Raw genomic sequence first — 19,828 nt, 5'->3', positions numbered from 1 at the left:
CGCCTCCCCACGTCCCCGCTCCTTCCCCGACCCCGCCTCCCGGGTCGTGATGTCAGGAGCCCGGAGAGCAGAGTGGGAGGGACCGCGGGAAGCGGGTGGGGGACACTGGAGAGAAAGGCCGGAGCCTGGGGAGCGCCCCCAGCCCCAGCCCGCCTCCCTGCGCTACTTTGGCCAAGTTTAGGGCAGAGCTGGTAGCGCAGTTCGGGGGGGAAAGAGGGAGAAATCCGAGCTTCCTCGCAGCTGGAAGGCTCTCCGCGCTGCGCTCGCCCTTACGGGTTTCCAGCTCCCCCTCCTCTCCTGCCCTTCTTCTCCCCCGTTCTTCTCTTCCCTTCCGGTAAGGGTTAAAGACGAGTGTTCTGGAATCCGACTCCCTACTTTAGAACCCCTTCCCTGGCACTTTTCTTAACTTAGTGATCTCCTTAATTTTGCCTGCCTCAGTATCCTCTTCTGGAAATGGAAGTCACAATAGGACCTCTTTCCTTGGGTTGTTGTAAGGCCTGAAAGTGGCATACCTGCGCAGTGCCTGGTACATGGTAAGTGCTCAGTTAATCTTAGCTATGGTTATTTTTATTTTCCGACATAGAGTCCCTGGCCTTGGTGGGAGGTGGCAAGGCAACCAGGGACGCAGTCTTAGGACTCCTCCAGGGTCTGACTCACACAAACCACCACCCGTATCTTTTGACCCTGCAGTCCTGGAATTTACTGTCCCTGGCAGTGACATCAAAAGACAAGGAAATGTCTTTCTCTCCAGTCTCAGTTTACCCATCTGGGAACTGAGAGGGCTGATCAGCCCTGGAGGTTCTTATGGGATGGGGAAAAAGGCCAGAGGGGCCTGAGCCCCATCCGTGGAGTAGGGAGGTTGGATTTACTGTATTGAAACACTGAAGCAATTTCAAAACAGGACCACAGCATATTACAGTATATTTTAAGCTTTTAATTGAACACATTGATGTTATTTGCACACACCCCAAAATATAAGGCAATGGACTTGTGCCACTAACAAAAGAATTAGAAACGCTTTTAAGAAATGCTAACTTATTATGCAGTAGCTGGTCTGGCTGGGACGCCACGCTTAAACTTTCTGATGCGTCTTTTTTCAATCCTGTTGGGGAAGTCTGCAAGGGGAGAGCCTCCTTGGGTCTAAATTAGAAATCCCTAGGCGATTTGAGGCCCCTTCCAAAGGGCCACCCCACGCCCCATCTTGAGGTTCCCCAGCTGGCCTAGTGTCTGACCTGCCACATCTCTTTTAATTTTGCAATTCTGTGGCTAATCAAGACTTTCATCTCCCAAGCAAGAGATTCTTTGTAGGGCTGGAGAGGGGGTAGGAAGGTGTTCATTTGAACTGAGAGCCCACACAAAAGGGGAGGAGAGTGAGGTCTGCTGCTGCAGAGGAGGGCCATGCAGGGCCCACCCACCAGCAGGGACAGTGATGCCTGCCTGTCCCATGGCCACCTGGAGGACAGAGAAAACCCAAAAGTCTCTCCCAGAATGGACAGTCCAGGTAGAGGCTGCAGCAGGTGGATTTCTGCCGTTTGCTGAGCCCTCACTCCATGCCAGTTACTTTACAAATACTGTCACCAATATAACACAACAGTCCATGAAGGAACTAAGGTTCAGAGAGGCTACCTAAGTAACTCGCCCAAAGGCCCTATTCAAGGGATGGAGTGTGGATTCGAAGTCAGACTGACTGTAGCAAACCCCGCTCTCCTCCTCCCACTATATCCCTATTTACAAAATGCTCACCAGGGTCAAGCCATAATTTCTACCATACCCACTAGCCACCTGAACTAGTATTCACTTAATATTTTTCTTTAAATCAACTCTATTTATTTAACTATATTTTTAAAAAGGAAGCCCTATATCATCACGGTAAACAGGAAACCAATTCCAACCACCAAAAATAGAAGACAAACTTACAAATATAAACACTACCCAGAGAAAACAGTGTGAGTACATTCTAACCAGATACTGTTGCTTGAAAGTAGTCCATGAACCTGACGTTTAGGATCTATTAAAAAGGGAGATCAGCAAGAGTAAGATGGGTGGTAGACTCACGCTAGCACAGGAGACTTTCTCCTTCTTCTAATCAGAACTATTGCAAGATCATTGGATAAAGGGAATTACGTTCTCACTCCATGATTCAAGGCTGGGCAATGCCTCCTCCAAAAATTACCTCCCATTTGCCTTCTGGTGGGGCATGTCCCACACGAGGAAGAACCTGGCCAGACACCAAGATGCCTCTCTAGGACCCAGAGAAAGGAATGATTGATTGCATCTGTCATTTGTTTCCAAACCTTCTCCGAAGCCCCACCTACCTGTGCAATTCACCTGCTACTTACACCTGTTAGTTTTCTCTCTTCAAATATGCACACCTGTCTCTCCAGGAAGATTGGAGGCAGAAACCTGCCTTATACCCACTGTATCCTCACTCCTGGTGTTTCAGTAATAAGTTTGAATCCTCAACATGGTGTGGAGGAAAAGTAAGAGTGTGTTCAACTGAGTTCTGGGTCCCAATTCTTCACCCCGCTATATAGTAGTATATATCCACACTGCAGCTATAATCTCCTGGCTAGGAGAGCATACTTACCCCCTTGGCCTTGAGTTAAGCCATGTGACTGGTTTTGGCCAATGAGATATTAGCAGACTTGACACATGCAAAGGCTGGGAATGTGCTTGAGCAGTAGGGCTTGCCCTCTTGTGCTTTTGCATTTGTATAAGCAGAATAAACCTCCAGTAGTCCATTGGCCCCAGAAAAATGAGACATGGGAGCAGAGCTTCCCTACATGACCCACGGAACTTCCATATGGGGCTCAGACTGCTCCAGCCAAGCTGCAGACACATGAATGAGAAATAATGTCTGTTCTTGCACGTCATTGAGGCATGACGGTTGTCTGTTTCACAGCTGTAGCTGGTTGATAAAAGGATCATCTCATATGGGGAGAGAGAACTGTAAGAAAGGCATCTGAAGGCATAGGAGGCCATGGAGAAGGCTGGGGCGCTCGTTCAGGGTTGGAAAGAGAAGTTGGTTGAGAACTCAGTGGTCTCTTGTGTGTCCTTTCTGGCTTGAACGTTTTAAGGTTCTGCCAATTTCTTGTAACCTATTCCTGTTGACTCTTTTCTGTTCTCAGAAGGAATGACTTCTGATGGGATGTCCATGCCTGGGGGCAAATCTGATCCCCAACCTCAAGGCAGCCCAGTAGAACTTGGAGTTGTAGCAGAAGAGCTGATGGAGCTGGTCAAAAAGGATGGAGATCTAAAGGAAAATGTGACCTAAATTCATAGAGTCGTGATGGGAATGGATCAAATATGAAGGTGATTCAACCAGCGAAAACTGCTTTTGGTTGGTGGGTCAGTTTCATAGATGATAAGGGTTTTACTAACTTCCATTTAATAACCATTTCCTTTGAAAACAAACTGGTAGATAAGATGGCCCCGTGTGATCTGCCACCTGGTGTTCACAGTCCTGTGTACTCTCCTCCCCTTAAGAGTGGGTGGGACGTAATGACTTTTCATGACTAGAATAAAATGAAAAAATGATGGGATGTCACTTCCATGGTTAGGTTATAAAAACTATGACTTCTGTGTCACCAGCACATTCTGTGGCCCTCTAGGCTTGCATGCTTTCATGAGGTACACTACCATGTTAGAGAGACCCACATGGCAAAGGACCAAGGGAAATTCTGGCCAACAGCTGGCCAGGTACAGAGACCTTCAGTCCAACAGCTCCCAAGGACCAGAATGCTGCCAACAACCATGTGATCTTGGAAGCAGATCCTTCCCCAGTTGATCCTTCCCCAGCTGTGGCCGACACCTTGATGGCACTGAAACAGAGGGCCCAGTTAAGCCATGCCCAGCTTCCTGACCCACAAAATCTATGTTAAATGTGTGTTGCTTTTTGCTGCTAAATTTGAGGGGGGTGGGGTTGGGTTCTATTGTAGACTTTGTATCAGTCAGGATAGGCTAGGTTATGGCATGATAACAAATGATCCCACGATCTTTGTGGCTTGCAACACAGGTATTGATATATCTTGCTCACAATATATGTCCATTATGGGTTGATTTTGACCATGTGTCCATATCATCTTTACTTCAGGAGGCAGGCTAGTGGAGCAGCCTCTCTATGGACCATTGCTGGTCTCAAGGAATTAGGAAGATAAGATGATGAACCACTCACTGGCTATTAAAAGCTTCTGCATGCTCACATTTCATTGGCAAAGCAAGTCATGAAGCCAAGCAGCAAAAAAATCTCCCACTAGCCATGTTATCTTGGCAAGTCACTTCACCTCTCAGGGTCCAACACTATCTTTGCATTTTGCTTACAGTGCTAAGTGCTTCTAGGTGAAGGAATACAGCAAGCACATCTAAAGGCCTGGCAAGCAACATTTTCTCTTGGCTACCCTTCCAGATATGGAGCAGGATCCTCCACACCAAAGGCCCCACCATCAGCACTTCTAGATGGGGCTTAGCTGGTTTCCCATCTTACCATCGAGAGACAACTGGGAAAGCCCTTAGCGCCTGCTGTATGGAGAGTCAAGAAATCTGAATTCCCAGAGTGGGATCTGAGAAATATGCTCTCTTGAGACCATTTCCTCCCTGTCGCCCACCTCCACAGATGGGGTCGGGGGCAGGATGGAGACAATACTTTCCAGCAGAGAAACAAGCCCTCGTGTCCTCCCACTTAATGCTTGGAGCTCTGGGTCTCACCGCTTCTCTTTGTCATAAAATTTCCTGCCAGTGCAAGAAGAATTCACAGCACAAATATTGTCCATTTGACTTTTGACTGATCACCAAAGACAACAGCCACAGAATTTCCAAACCTCTGGAGATTCCAGCCATGCCCATGCTGTTTGGGGCTTTCACTTGTCCCCCCACCCCCACCCCAGGCAATGAACACAAGTGTACTGTGAGCAGAACCTGAGGGGTGAGTCTGGGTTTTTCCCATTACAGAAATGTTTGGCACTGAGACCCAAAACATCTGGCTGCTTGACTGCAGTTCTCAGTTTGCATCAGGAGTTTTGGCACCATAGGGACGGAGCTTCAGAGCACTCCCAGATTTGAATCTCCCTGAAATACAGTCAGAAAGAGTAACAGGAAGCAGGGAAGTTTGCTCCTACCACCAATGTCATTACCACCCAAACGTCTGGCGCCCAGGATGGCCCACGGGATGTTCTTGGCAAGTCACAGAAGAAAGTCCCCAGGTGTCCCCCAGCACGCAAGGTGGGTAGGGGCCAGTTCTTTTGGCCCATCTTCTGAAAAGATGGAGTACAGTTTGGCACCGAGGAGGAGAAGGAGAGGAAGAAATTCCTGTTGTTAATAGTGTCCCAGGGTGTGCTCTTGTTTTCCTGGGATCTTAAGTACAATCATAAATATTATTCCTTCAGTCTATGAGAGCATCCTTTGTACTTTTCTAAATATTTTAAAATTTTCAAAGAAATATCCTTTCCTTCCTTCCTTTCTGCCAAACAATTGCTCAGGGAAATAATAATTTTCCAATCATTCACTTAAAGTATACTTACTGTGACTCTTCTGGGTGCCAGGCACGGGGAAAAGAGCAGTGAATGAACTCGTCCAAAAACCTTTGCTCTCTGGAGCTTACCAACCACCAGTGGTCAGTTCTACTCATTATCCTGCTTCATACTGATACAGGTTTTGTTTTGCTTTGCTTTCTAAGATTCCTGGATATGTTTGTTTATGTGGGTTGTCTCTTAGGCTATAAAACCATGGAAACGACCCCCTAAGCTGAGTAAACTCTCAGCCCAGCCAGGCAACCCCAGCTTCAGAACTCAGGCCAGACTCACAAACCCTTAGAATCTTTGGGTATAGGGAAATACGGATGTCTTCATTTCCAATGGAAGACACACACACACACACACACACACACACACACACACACACACTACACTCATGGTCTCACAGTTTGAAATTCAAAGAGTGACAGGGCAGGAGGAGACCCAGAAATTCCTGTCTGTTCTGTGCTTCTGGGCAAGAAAGTATTTAAACCATTCTGGGCATTTCTTGATCTTAAAGTCCTTATACCTGAACAGTCTGGAACTCCCTCCTTATATGGGATTAGAATCCTTTTGGACACAGCCCATTTCTGTTTGCTCCACTGCATGACAGCCCCTGAGAGGTGGTAGCCCTGCATAAGGCAGCCTCAGCCTCCAGCGACCAGCACAGAGGAGGTGCTCAGAGGCAGGCCTTTTCTCCCATGGTGTTATTTACAATCTATAATTATATTTGTTAACTTTTTATGTGTGTGCTTTCTCACTCATTGTCTTCACTCCCCAGTAGGACACAAGGTCCCCAAGAGCAGAGGCCGCCTGTCTTGCCAGGGCTTTTTTATCCATGTCTGAGCCATAGCAGGTGATCAGTCAGGGTTTCTGTTAGTCTTTAGGGTGCCTTTATGAAAATTAGAAAAAAATACCCCTTCCGAACTTGTCATTCAGAAAAAAAGCATCCTTTTAGTGCATACAGCTTGGTATAAAGATGGCACCTCCCTGCAAAGGAGAAAAAATGCCCCTTCCTCCAAGCAGACACAACCCCAAGCCAGGTGTATGGCTGGACGTCACCCCTTACCTCTCAGCTAGGAACTCTTGTGCCCAAACTATGTGACAAGAGGCAGGAGTACAGGAATCAATAGATATCTGATGAATGAATTAACAAATGAAATTCAAGTCTTTGAGGATATGTGGTGTTTTTAAGACATGTCTGCAAATTCTTTGATACTCAGCCCACTGAGAGCTTGCACTCATCAACTGGTGTCCAGTCAACCAGCAGAAAATGGTGGAAGTTCTGCTATGTCACTTTCAAGGGTAGGTCATCCATAGCCATGCAGGATCAGCCTCGTTCTCTGGAGCCAGCTGCTGGGAACGCAAAGATGAGCAGTGTCCTCGTGGAGTTTACAGTCTGGTGGGGTGGGTTATCATGTGGATGGCCATATAATTTATCATCCAAAGTAAGACATTTTTAAGAGTGAAAGGGGTGCTATTAATAATTGCAGTGGGAAAATAATCATAAATAAGAACTGTCCCAGGGAAACTGGGGTGCACAGGCACCCTAACAATAGTGAATTAATGAATTAAGTAATCATTCAGCCAAATGTGACAAGCGTGCTATGAAGGACAAGGAAGCTGGTGCTCTCTGAGCCTGCAGTAACGGGATTTGACCCAGGCGGAGACATCAGGGAGGGCTTCCCTGAGGAGGTGGTGCTGAAGGATAGCTAAGAGTTGGCTTGGCAAAAGGGGAGTGTGGAAGCAGCATGTTCAAAGGCCCTGTGGGTGGGAACGTGGAAAGGTTTTCTTGGCTGATGGGGGGCCATCCTATCTTCCCACAGAGGTGGGCTCCAGGAGAGCATCATTTGAACCACCGTGTCCTGCAGTTGCATCTGTCTGCTGCTAGAGAGCACTTTGTGAGAGTGGGTGGGGGACAGATATTGTCACCGAGACAATGTGGAGCATCCACCACTGGAATACCCAGGCCAGGTGTGTTATACTGCTGGGATATACATGGTGAACTTGGCTTTGAGAATGGAGACAAGCTGGTGAGGAAAGGTTTAAGTTTTCCAGCCCTGGAACAGCCTAGCTCCTTGCTGGGAGTGATCCTGGGCAGGCAGAGTGGGACCATTCTTGTCTAGCTCCCCTAGGTCTAGACAAACTGGGTCATGTGGGCTGCAACACCTCTGTGAGCCCAGTGTGCTATGCTCAGCTAAGCTTCTGCAGCATCATTAGTTCTGTGCTTCCTGCGATTTCTCCTACCTTTTTATTAATCCTTTCTTGGACTTCAGTAGCCCCTTCCAGCTTCTGAAATGTTTGAGACCTCTCCTTGGGTACTGAGCAATGAGGAAGGGGACAGTGGATGGTGGGCTGGTTGGCTGATTAGGACAGACTTTCCCTAGGTCATTGCTACTTAAGGCGTGGTCCACAGACCAGCATTCTCAGCATCCTTACATCTTCTGTGAAAAATGCAGACTCTTAGCTCCCCCCTACCTGGACTTACTGAATCAGAATCTGAATTTTAACAAAATCCCCAGGTGAATCACATGCATGTTAAAGTTCAGAATCACTGTTCTCCTTATTTCTTCAACAACTATTTATTGAGGGCCTCCCAAGCGCCAGGATCTATACAGTGCTGGAAGATGAATGAAATACAGATGAATGAAAATGACATGGTCCCCAACCCAGTGGAGGGTACAATTTGGTAGAGGAGGTATGAGATAAATAAGTAAAGAAACAAACATGTAATTACAAGTTTTGGCAATGGCTATTAAGAAAGTGAAAAAATATCAGTGATCACGGTATAAAAAAGTTGTAAAACAGTCTAAAAACAGACTGGGGGAGGGAGTTGTAGCAGACAGAATAGTCACAGGGCTCAAAAGAGGAAGGGCCCTCTGAAGAGGTATCTTTTGAGCTTGGAGGGTAAATGATCCTTGAGGAAGGAGCTGGAAGATTTTAGAATGCCCAAGTCTTGTCCAGAATCACATGGTGAATTGGAGGCTAGAATGTCAGAGCTCAGGTTGTAAGATTCCTGGAGAAGGAGAAGGCATTGACCATTCATCAGTTGGTTCATCTCCTCCCCACGCAGCTATAGGGGACTCCCCAACTCACCCCCATTCCGCATCACACCGCAGAGCCTAAGCCGAGGCTCCAGGGCTTACTCTTTGCTCCAGCACTGTGAAAGTCTACCAGACACTGGTCCGATGGCTTAGAAACAGTTATCCCAGGACCTCCTTCATGGCAGATCCCAGATTTGGAGGCCAGAAAACCGGCAAATGAGCCTTTGGCTAAAGATTAAGTAGGGAGATATTTTGCTTTTTCCTGAAATGGGCCCTGAACATTCCTGCTGTCAGGAAAACTAACCATCTCTCCAGCCACTGGCCTCCTATGCATGGCGGTGACCACAGCGTCTGTCGAAGTCTTCCCCTGAGCCCAGCTCCTGAGTCACCCTCCTTCCCTGCCAGCAGCATCAGCATTGCCTGGGAGCTTGTTAGAAATACAGCATCCTAGGCCCAGCCCAGACCTACTGAATCAGAATCTGCATTTTAACAGGATCCCCAGAAGGTGCACATGAACATTAAACTGAGAAGCCTTGCCCTACACCATGAGGTCACATAGGGGTCTGTCCACATGTTGGGCTCCCAGAAGACGAATTAACGGTGGTCAAGTCCACGCACGCAGAGCAGTAGAGCTAATTGCTGGCCTGGAGAATCTGAAGATGCTCAGCTATCCTGCAGAGGTCTGGGAGAGCTGACCGTGGGGCAACTAGGGCCTATGGGTTGTCAGGGACCCAGGCTGGTCCTAACTGGTCCAGTTTATACTTCCCAAAGTGAGGGACATACACCCTGGCGGTCCTGGAGATGGTTTCAGGGGATACATGGGCATGTAATTAGTAACACTAAATCATGGATTAAGAATGCTCTTCTCTTTCCAAGTCCCATTCAGTTTCTCTGATGAGCACAGGGAGAAAGGCTCATGTGGGTGCTAGGATGCCTTCAGCACCTCTGGATGGAGCTTGGTGATTGATAAGCATTCCAGGCTGCCTGGATTCACATCCAGGCTCTGCACCTCTGTGTTAGTCTGCTCAGGCTGCCATAACAAAGGAACACAGATGGGCAGCTTACACAACAGAAATTGACTGTCTCACAATTCTGGAAGCTGGAAGTCCAAGACCAAGGTGTCGGCAGTGTTAGTCTCTTGTGAGGCTTTTCTCCTTGGCTTTTAAATGGACATCTTCTCCCGGTGTCCTCATACCATCTTCCCTCTGTATGTGTGTCCTAATCTCTTCTTCTAAGAAACCCAAAAGACCTCATTTTTACTTTAATTACCCCTCTTAAGACCCCATCTCCAAATAGTCACATTCTGAGGTACTGGGGGTTAAGACTTCAACCTAACCTATATGAATTTCGGGGGAATACAATTTAGCTAGTTGTGGAATTTTCACAAATTTCTCAACCTGTCTGTACCTCAGCTTGCCTATAAAAGAGGATGATGGTACCCACCTTATAGGCTATAGAGAGAGTTGAACAAATTAGTGCACATGAAATGCTTAGAACAATAGTTGGCACCAAGTAGGCCCCACAAGGAAAGATTCAATAATTATCTGTTGCATGAATGCGTCAGGGAAGAGGAAATTTTGCTCTATCCTTCTACATTCTTTTTGCCAGTCTAAGAATTAAACTGACATGAGACAGATTAACAGGGAAAAAAATCAAACAAATGTTTAATAACATGTATACATGGGAGAGACCCAGAAAAACCATGTTACTCCCCAAAATGGCCAAGGCCCTCACTTTAAATACTGTTTTCAGCTAAAGACAAAAGTAGATGCTTAAGGTGGGGAGAGTCAGTGCTGGGAGGTGACCAGGAAAAGCACAGCAGACAAGAGTACAGTTGTTATGCAAATTCAAGTTATTGCTTTCTCCACTGATAAGAGTTTCTAGAGATTTGGTCATCCTCTTCAAGATGCAGAGAGGGAGACACCCTTACAAACGAAAATTCCCCTTACAAATATAAACGTTTCTTGCAAAAGGGTAACACTTACTTTTCAGAGTTTCCCCCATGTTTGTGTTTTCACAGAAGATAACCAGCTTAAAATAATTAATACGCCAAAGAGACATATTTTATGGGGGCAAATTCTGGTACCCGACAGATGACAGTGTAATAGCCCTTGGCCCAGCACCTCCCTGGCTCCTGGAAGGATGCCAAGGAATCTTGAGGCTTCTTGAGTTGAGAGTCCCGAACTGAGAGTCAGTGCTGACGTGGTGCTGGAGAGACTGGGAGACGAGCTGTCCCCCTAGAGTGCCTGCCAATCTCCAGTTTACTGGCTGGCACCCTCACCGGCCCACACGCTACCCTCGCCCAACCAGTCAGACCACACCGCCCACATGCCAGCCGATGAGTTAGGAGGGGCACAGGGCAGGACCCAGCCTGTCCGCCTCCTGTCCTCCCATCCTCCCGCCTCCCAGGTGCCTCCAGTCCAGGTGTTCAAAATTTCCTCGGGCCACATGGGGATTCCCTGCTTTCGGCTGACTCTGCTTGTAATTGTGGGAAGTGACCTCAAAGCCCAAGGATCGAGGTGGAGAAATTCTGCTCCCACAGGGAAGGAAGAACAAGTTGAGTGAGTTCTGCTGTGGCCACCTCTTCTCCTACTGTGCCCCAGTTTTCCCCTTTGAAAATAGGACAAAGAATTCCCTCTCTGTCTCTCTCCTTGAAGTATTATTCCCTGTGAGGATTCCCTGGGGTTAGACTTAATCCATTGTCCCAATCATTCATTTAAATGTTATTTATTGAGCACCGACCAAGTGCCAGGGGGGAGGCAGTGGGAGGTGAGACACTCAGAGAAGGGCTCTCGTGGGGCTTATGTCAAGTGAGGGGAGGCAGAGAGAAATAAGCCAACAAGTAAATCAGCAAAATAACCTGAGCTATGATGATGTGCGTCATGAAGAAAACACAACAGGAGGATGTGGTAGACACTGACCAGCTGTGTGGGTCAGGGTTCAGCCAGGTGTTCTTGGAAGGCCTTTCTGAGGACACTTCTGATGGAGGCTGAAATGATGAAAAGAAGCCACTCGTACAAAGGAAGGTCTGGAGCTGAATGTTCCAAGCAGAGGGAACAGCAAGTGCAAATGTCCTGGGGTGAGAAGGAGTTTGCCTTGTCTGGGGAATAGAAAAGTGATGGTGTCGCAGGAATGTGGCAAGTGTTGCGGAAGTGGCAGGAAATGAGGTCAGATGGACAGGTAGGGGTTTCCAAGGAATATGAGTGTGGCAGGGGCTCCCCAGCCACAGAGAATGTGCACGTTTTAGGTAGAGTCTGGAATGGGCATCGCCTTCCTCCTTCCCTCCTGCTTCCCTGAGCTGCGACTCCCCAGTTTGGAGACAGGATTTGATTGGCTTCAGTTGCATCACATGCCCACCCCATGGCCAGGAGAAGGCCAGGCACCTTGTTGGACAGCCCCCTCCCCCGGGCCAGGGCGGGGTTCCCAAAAGAGAATGGGTGCTGCTAGCAGAGGAAGGGGGCCTGGACACTGCGCAAGCAGAAACTGCAGGTGTGCACTGCACTCCACCTCCCAGGTTCTGACCTAGATCCTCATGCTTGTCCCTGCCTCCTGAGCCCCACTCACTGTCATCTCCCCCGCCTGTCCCATCCTCTTTGCACTTTGGAAATCAGGAAACTGAGTCTGGGGTGGCAGGAAGCAGTGGGGCTTCTGATTTATCCCACTATAGGATTCTTCTGCTTCTTTTAGGGAATCCCTCATCCCCCTGCCCCCTGCCCTCTGCAGCCTGATTACACCCACGTGGGGGTGGTCACATGTAGCGAAATGGATTTTCCCTGTCTTGTGCAACCCATCTAAGCAATTTGTGTCACACCTCATGCTACCCCATAGATGGTAAGGCATAGAGAGCTGGCTATGTGCCTGGGTTTGACCAGCTGTGTGACCTTGGGCACATCACTTAACATCTCTGTGCCTTCATTTTCTCGTCTGTAAAATGTGAATAACACTTCTACTACATACCTCATAGAGTTGTTGAAAGATAAGTGAGTTCATATACTTAAAGCATGTAGAACAGTCCTTGGCGTGTATTCCATTTGGGATGGTGATGTATTCATTTCTAAACCACTATGTGCTTTGAAACTCTTTGTCAATTTCTTTCGTTCATTCATTCAGCCAACACTTACTGAGCATTTGCCAGGCCCAGGAACTCACAGCAAACAGACCAGACAAGGTCCCTGTCCTTGAGGAACTTACTTTCTGGGGGCAGAGATAGACCATGAAGAAAAAAACCAAGAAGACACTTTTTTTTTTTGCCGTACGCGGGCCTCTCACTGTTGTGGCCTCTCCTGTTGCAGAGCACAGGCTCTGGACGCACAGGCTCAGCGGCCACGACTCACGGGCGCAGCCGCTCCGCGGCATGTGGGATCCTCCCGGACCGGGGCACGAACCCGTGTCCCCTGCATCGGCAGGTGGACTCTCAACCACTGCACCACCAGGGAAGCCCCCAAGAAGACACTTTTAATAGTGATATATGTTGGGAAGAAATAAAACAGAGTGACAGAGACAGTGACGGGAGGGCTGTTTTAGGCAGGGTGATCTGGGAAGGTCTCTCTGAAGGGTAACAGGTAGAAGAGAAGAACGACCAGCCACGGGAATAAAGAGCCAGTGCAAAGGCCCCGGGGAGGAAAAAGCTGAGTGTGTCTGAGTAAAGGAGAGGCTGTTGAGACCGGAATGAGCGGGGAGGGGGTGGGGGAGCAGGATCGGAGAGGCAGGCACCACACTGATCAGCTCTCACAGGACATGGTAGGAGTTTGAATTTGCTCTTCGGGGCAACAGGAAACCCATGAAAAGTTTCAGCAGGAGAGTGATGGACCCCACCCATGTTTTCCAAAGATCTTCTAGCCCCTGCGAGGAAGGTAAATTGCAGGGGCCAGGTTGGAAGGGGAGAGACCAGTTGTGAGGCTTTTGTTGAGGGACCCATCCTGAGGTCCCTGCAGATCATTTAGACAGGTACCTGGGCAGCCACCATCGAAGAGCACGGCTCACCGACCAGCAGGCTTGTCCTTATTTACAAGGCTGCGTTATTCCAAGACTGAAAGAGAACTCCCTACATCCCAGGTGCCCTGAGCAGACAGCTAGACCTACAGCAGCCCTGCCTGGAACTGTGGTCCTGAATCAGTCCAGGGCCAGTCAGCCCTGCAAGGGCCATACTCTGGTCCTTCCCACCTCCGGGGAGTGCCCAGGGCAGAAATCCGGCCCTGCCCACCCTGGACGTGCCCTGATGACCTCTGCGAAGGGGAAGCCCTTTGTTTAGAAGGAAATGGTGCAGAATGAGGCAGTGGCCACCCTGAAAATAGGGTTGGGGCCTGCTTCCAGGGCTGAGCTGAGAGCACGAGGGCTGAGATTCCAGTGGCAGAGGAATCGGGAGGCCTTCCCGGGGCGGAGGCGGTCTGATTCGCTCAGGCACCTGCTCCACCTGGCCCCATGGAGCTCCCAGGAGTTTTCATTATTGCCGTTTTTGGAGCAACTGCGCTCAGCAACCGGGGACATGATGGCTTTTTAACCCTCAATCCTGTGAAGGGGGCTCAGGAGGAAATCACGATCCCAAGGAGGGGTCTTCGGGGCTGACCCAGAATGCAGGTTTCCCCTCCCGGTCCCTCATTCCACCTTCATTCTGGCGTTTTCTCGCCTCCATCCCATCCAGTGTAAAGGGGGAGAAGACAGGATGTTGGAAATTACAATCGCGTGCCTGCACTTGGCAACCCCTGGGGAGATTTTAAAAGATGCAGCTGCCAGGACCCCACCTCCAACCAATTCACTTAGGCTCTGGGTTGGGGCCTGGGCACTGGGGATCCTAATGTGTCACCAGGGTTGAGAACCTCCACTTTAGAAAGTTTCCAATTCTGTGCTTCTTAGCACTGGCTGAGTCCTGACCCTCACAACCAGGCTTCCCCCAAAGCACCAGGAACACAGGAAACTCCAAGAAGAGAGTGAGGATGAGGTTGGAGGCCTGTTGCCCAAGAGGCCAGGCAGACAGAGCAGCCATGGAGATGGTGCAACAGGTGGGCAGGGAGCGCGGTCCTGCCGGCCCGTCCCCGGTTCAGCGCATCTCAGAACTCATGTGGGCACGCGCTCAGGAATGCCATGATCTGCAGGTAGGAGGGGATGGCGTGGGGTTTGGGGCAGATCAATACCATTCCATAGAACCCACCTCCCAAGGCCTGGGAGAGATCTGGGGACCCTGGAAATGTAACCCCCTTCGGGCAGGACTTCGCCTCCTCTTGCACTTCGAAGGTGGGAGCGGGTAGAGAGGATGCTTGCTTGCCCTGCCTGCAGCCCTCCTGACAGAGGCGGCTGGGCCCCTCCAGCCTGTGAGCAAGCCGAGAGGCCAGGCTGACCTTGAACTTGGGCAGGGCAAAGCCCCCAGCACTCAGGTCCTCCCTTCTGTCCTTCTCTCTTTCCTTGAGGGTTTCTAGGATGACTCCTTGTCAGGGAGGCTTGGTTAAGCTGTCTACAATCTCACCACCTGTCGGTGGTGTATTGTTCTCCCATCCACTCCCTATCACATCGCCCTGTTTTATTTCCACCTGAAATTGCCTGGTTTATCTACTGGCTGGTTTGTTCACTGTCAGTGCCACCAACACCTCCTGCAGCTGTGAGGGCTGGGGCCTCATCAATCTGGTGCCTGATGCAGCTCCTGGGGCAAAGCTGTGAGACTGAATGATGGCGTTACAGGGAGAGCCCCCACGAGGCTCCAGAAGGCGGGGAAGGGGCTATTGGTAAAGAGGAGACCCCCATAGCTAACTGCCTTCCTGGACGTCCCCTCTGCATCCTGCCCCAGGCCCCCAGAGCTCAGCCTGGGTCCCCCAGACTTTAGCCGAGCCCTGCCCACTCCCTGCCCCATGGGGGAAGCTCTGATGGTCCCGATACTCTCAGGGATCTGAGCTCAGAGAGACAAAGGGAAGGAGTGTGACGCTCATGGTCCGGCCGGCTCCCGGTGAGGCTTTCTCCTGCTCTGCAGTTCCCAGAACTGGGTACTTGTCAAATTTGCGGCGAGGGACCAGTTTGATGGCTTATTTTGGATTGCAGATTCATCACGGACCAATACATACTTTCATAACATGAGACAATAATCATCACGTGCCTGCAGACTGCAGCAGCGTCTGGAAAGATTTTTAAACCCTCACTCCCCGTGCTGGGCTCAGCTCTTCAAGGGCGGTGGGAACACTTTCTGGACCACACTCTGAGCTGCATAGCTCTGGACGCACTGAGGATGGGATGGGTGGGTGGCTGGTGGCTGTTCTAAGGCCCCGGAGACCCACCAGGGACTGGGTGTTAAGGTGCTGGGGGGCCAGCCAGGTGAGACCCTGGCATACACAGTCTGTCCCCGACAGAAGAGAACCAGGGTGGGAACCAGGAGAAAACCTCAGCAGCAAGGAGGGCAGGGGTGGGGAGGACTCCCCCAGGCCAGAATCTATCTCCTGGGCCCTCCCACAATTCAAGGGAACTTTCTGCAGGGGGAGAGAACAGTTTTGCCCAGCTCTGCGCTTGTCATCACCACACCACCTTGGTCTGGGGTCCTTACACTTCTCTCGAGATACTCGTTTTATACCTTCTAGCTCAGATTCCAGCCCGAGAGGAATGCACAGTAACGATAGGGCCCAGGGACACCTGGCTCCGGTCCGCAGGCGGCAGGCCCTGCTGCCAGAGTGGGGTGTCAGGAGATGCAGTCCCGGCCCAGCCTCCGAGGAGATGGCAGCTCCGACGGCCCCACCCTGCCGCTCTCCGAGCTCTCCAGGAGCCGGAGAGGCAGAGGAGAGGCCAGATCGAAACTCTCCCCACTCCTTCGAGAAGAGGCTGACCCTGCACCCGCGGGCCGGCTGCCACGGTTTCTGGGCAGGGAGCTCAGGAATGCCGCTCCCCCCAGGGCTTGCACACAGTAGGCACTTGGAGTATTTGCGAAGGCCACTGCAGCTGGGCCTGGATGGAACCCTGCCCGGTTCCGTCACCTCCCTGCTCTCAGCCGCTGGTGACACATTGTTACGATTCCTCCAGGTTTGGAATGTCTCTGTTTACCATCAATGTCAACCTGGCTGGGAGAACATCCAGCTCTGAGAGGCCTGCTGGCTCTAGGGGAGGGGGAGGGGGCGGGGACGGGGCGGGGGACATGGGGCTGAGTGATGGGAGCAGGCCACACGTGGAGCCCCAGTCCCCCTTCACAGTCCCCTGTGTTGGAGACCCGAACACAGGCATGTGGCCACTCTGGGCCCTGGAATCAAGTAACTTGATAGGTGCCAGGCAGCGGGAGTTCCATGGGTCCTCAGAGCTCTCTACCTAGACTCCCAGCCCCTCTCCCTGTGCCCTTTTCAGCAGGATATGATGAACGATGGGTCCTCCTCCAAGGGGCAACCCTCTCCTCTGTGCCTTTGATCACACAGGTCTCTGCACCAGACGTGACCTCTCCCACCTCCCATCTTCACCTGTCCAAACCCTCCCTGTCCGAATGAGAGCTCAGCCCTGTAGTTAGACAGCTTGGATTTGAATCGGACCTCTACAATTTCTTAGCTGTGTTACCTTGGGGGAGTCACTCAACTTCTCTGTGCCTCTGTTTTCTCATCTATAAGTGGAGTATTGGGGGCATTTTTCATATCTGTGGCTGCCCGTCATCTTCCAATTACCTTGTATTTGGAGAAGTACACATGGTATGAGCCACACTTGTTAATGTAGAAATAGAACTCAGTTTTGCAAACAAACAAACAAACAAACCCCCCGAAAAACTCAGTTTTGCAGCCCCGTGTATCTAGGACCCAAGCCCTGGATCATAAACCAGATGCAGCCATGTAAGATTTCCATGTAAGTGGGGGTGTTCAACGGGGGCACTGTCTGCTTTTGATGCTCATGGTGGCAATGGCACTGGATCTTTGGAGATGCATTGGCAGGGCTCGTGTGTCTGCGGAAGTTCTGGTATCAAGGCAGTTGCGTGTTTGTTAAAGCACGTCTCCCTCCATAGTATGTGTTATCTATAGCCATCTACCGTACAAACCCGGTTTTGTTTCCCACCCTGAATGTAGAGAACAACCTAATATTTTTTTTGTCAACACTTTATTGATTTAACCATACAGATTCTGTACATTTTATTGAAGTATAGTTGATTTACAATGTGTTAGTTTCAGGCGTATGGCACAATGATTCAGTTATACATATATATATATATATATATATATATATATATATATATATATTCTTTTTCAAATTCTTTTTCCTTACAGGTTATTACAAAATATTGAGTATAGTTCCCTGTGCTATACAGTAGGTCCTTGTTGTTTATCTACCTAATATTTTTTTAAGGAAAAGATTTTCTAGTTAAGTTAGCCAGAGTAGATTCTGTTTTATGCAACCAAGACCTTTAATAAGTTCATGGGGTAATATTAACAGCTACCTCACAGGGTTGCTGTGAGGATTAAGTACCCCTGCAGCCTTGGTGGGAAATCCAGAGGAAGCCAGCTCAGCAACTTGAGTGTCTTCCTTGTATCTGGGGTGTCCAGCTCCATGGTTTGGGGACAGTGTGCTATGCCTGTGTCCTCAAGCACACCTCCCTCACAGACGAGCTGGTTTCCCCAGGCTGAGCCTTCCTTCTCCCTTCAGAAACCCAAGAAACACACCAGGTTCCAGGGTCATTCTGAGCTATACTCACCTCCCAGAGATAAAACCTGGATGTCTGACCCACACGCCCCAGGGTCCCACTCTGAGTCCAGCATTGAAATATGACAGGTCTACCACAGGGGCAATGGGACTCCTGCAGCCGGGAGCAACCCCTGTCCCCGTGGGGAGTTTGATGGAAGTTGGGCGGCATGGAGGCTCCTGACCCAGGGGCATGTCCCCAGCCCCTGAAACAGTTGACTGGTAGTACTGGAGTAGACCTGGGATCCCTGGCTCCCAGCTAGTTAGTGACTCAGCCAGTCCTAGCTACGGTTCCCATGCCCTGGGTCACTTCCCCGGGTCAGCGAGCTCAGCCGTTGGGGGATTGGTGGGGGTAGGTCTCAGAACCCACTGCCTTGCAGTCCCAGAACTAATGTCTCCCAACTTTCCACTCATGGGGAGCGGCCCCCGCCCAGCCACTCTGGGGCATCCTGAGATTAACCTATTGGTCACTCAAAGAATTGATACAAACCCACATCAGGGGCTGTGCCCATGATGCCGCTTCATTTGCCCCCCCTTTTGCCTATTTTAGTCATCAAAACAGGTCACCTTGAAGAAGACCTCTTTTGCCCAATCGAGTAGGTCCCTGTACTGGAATGAACAGCACCCACACCTCCAATTCAGGTCTACCTGGAGCCTCAGAATGTAATCTTATTAGGAAATAGGGTCTTTGCAGTTATAAGTAGTTAGTATTTAAGACGAGGTCACTCTGAAGTAAGGTGAGCCCCAATCCAATGGCTGGTGTCCTTATAAGAAAAGGGAAAGTTTGGACACGCACACAGAAGGGGGAAGGCCATGTGATGATGAAAGCAGATTGGAGTGATGCAGCTGCAAGCTGAGGAATGCCAAGGAAGCTGGCCACCCCCAGAGGCTGGGAACAGATTCTCCCTCAGAGCCTCAAAGGAAACCACCCCTGCAGACACCTTGATTTCTGACTTCCACTTTTATTCTCCTCTTATGGGACAATAAATTGCTGTAGCTTTAAGACACCCAGATTGTGGTAACTTGTTATGGCAGACTTAGGAGACTAATACGGTTCCTTTTTTATTAATATGGTTATGAGCAGAAAAGAGGGGTTGAGAGAGAGTGCTAGTGATATTTTTCAGACTTGGGCTCAGTAGGCAAATGAAGATGTCACCCATCTCTTCCTTCCGTGGTGATTGTAATTGAAAGGTGGCTAGGATACAGTTAGGAAATTTTGATAAGAGACACAGGGGCCTTCTGAACGGGAAACAATTGAGACACTGTCCAGTGAAAATAAAACGGGAGTCATATATATACTTTTATATTGTTTAGTAGCCACATTTTTAAAAAATGGAGAAACGGATGAGTGTAATCTTAATAATATTTTCTTTAACCTAGTATTTCAAATATTATCATTGCAGCATGCAGTCAAGATAAAACAGATGAATAAAGATATTTTACACACACACACCCCTTTTGTATTACATCTTCCAAACCTGGTGTGTAACGTATGGACACCAAGGGGGGAAAGCAGGGGTGCGGGGAGGGGGGAGGGATGAACTGGGAGATTGGGATTGACATATATACACTAATATGTATAACACAGATAACTAATAAGAACCTGCTGTATAGCACAGGGAACTGCACTTCACTGTACAGTAGAAACTAACACAACGT

At 49.6% G+C, this 19,828-nt stretch overlaps 2 long non-coding RNA genes across 2 annotated transcripts in view; both read left to right on the top strand.

Moving 5' to 3' along the window:
- Positions 1 to 104: 104 nt before the first annotated feature.
- Positions 105 to 1,946, top strand: LOC308628868. The gene is made up of 3 exons (XR_014017590.1): positions 105 to 334; positions 439 to 533; positions 1,851 to 1,946. It is a non-coding gene; the product is annotated as an uncharacterized lncRNA (long non-coding RNA).
- A 1,204-nt stretch (positions 1,947 to 3,150) lies between these two features.
- LOC308628867 overlaps positions 3,151 to 19,828 on the top strand; it is a 66,313-nt gene continuing 49,635 nt past the window's right edge. The window contains exons 1-2 of the long non-coding RNA XR_014017589.1: positions 3,151 to 3,312; positions 4,323 to 5,217. This is a non-coding gene — a long non-coding RNA (uncharacterized lncRNA). The remainder of the gene's footprint in view (positions 3,313 to 4,322; positions 5,218 to 19,828) is intronic.

The sequence above is a fragment of the Mesoplodon bidens genome (genome assembly GCF_964165515.1).
Source record: "Mesoplodon bidens genome assembly, chromosome: 15".
Classification (NCBI taxonomy): domain Eukaryota; kingdom Metazoa; phylum Chordata; class Mammalia; order Artiodactyla; family Ziphiidae; genus Mesoplodon; species Mesoplodon bidens.
Note: the sequence above shows the minus strand (reverse complement) of the source record. Positions and strands in the feature narration are given on the sequence as shown.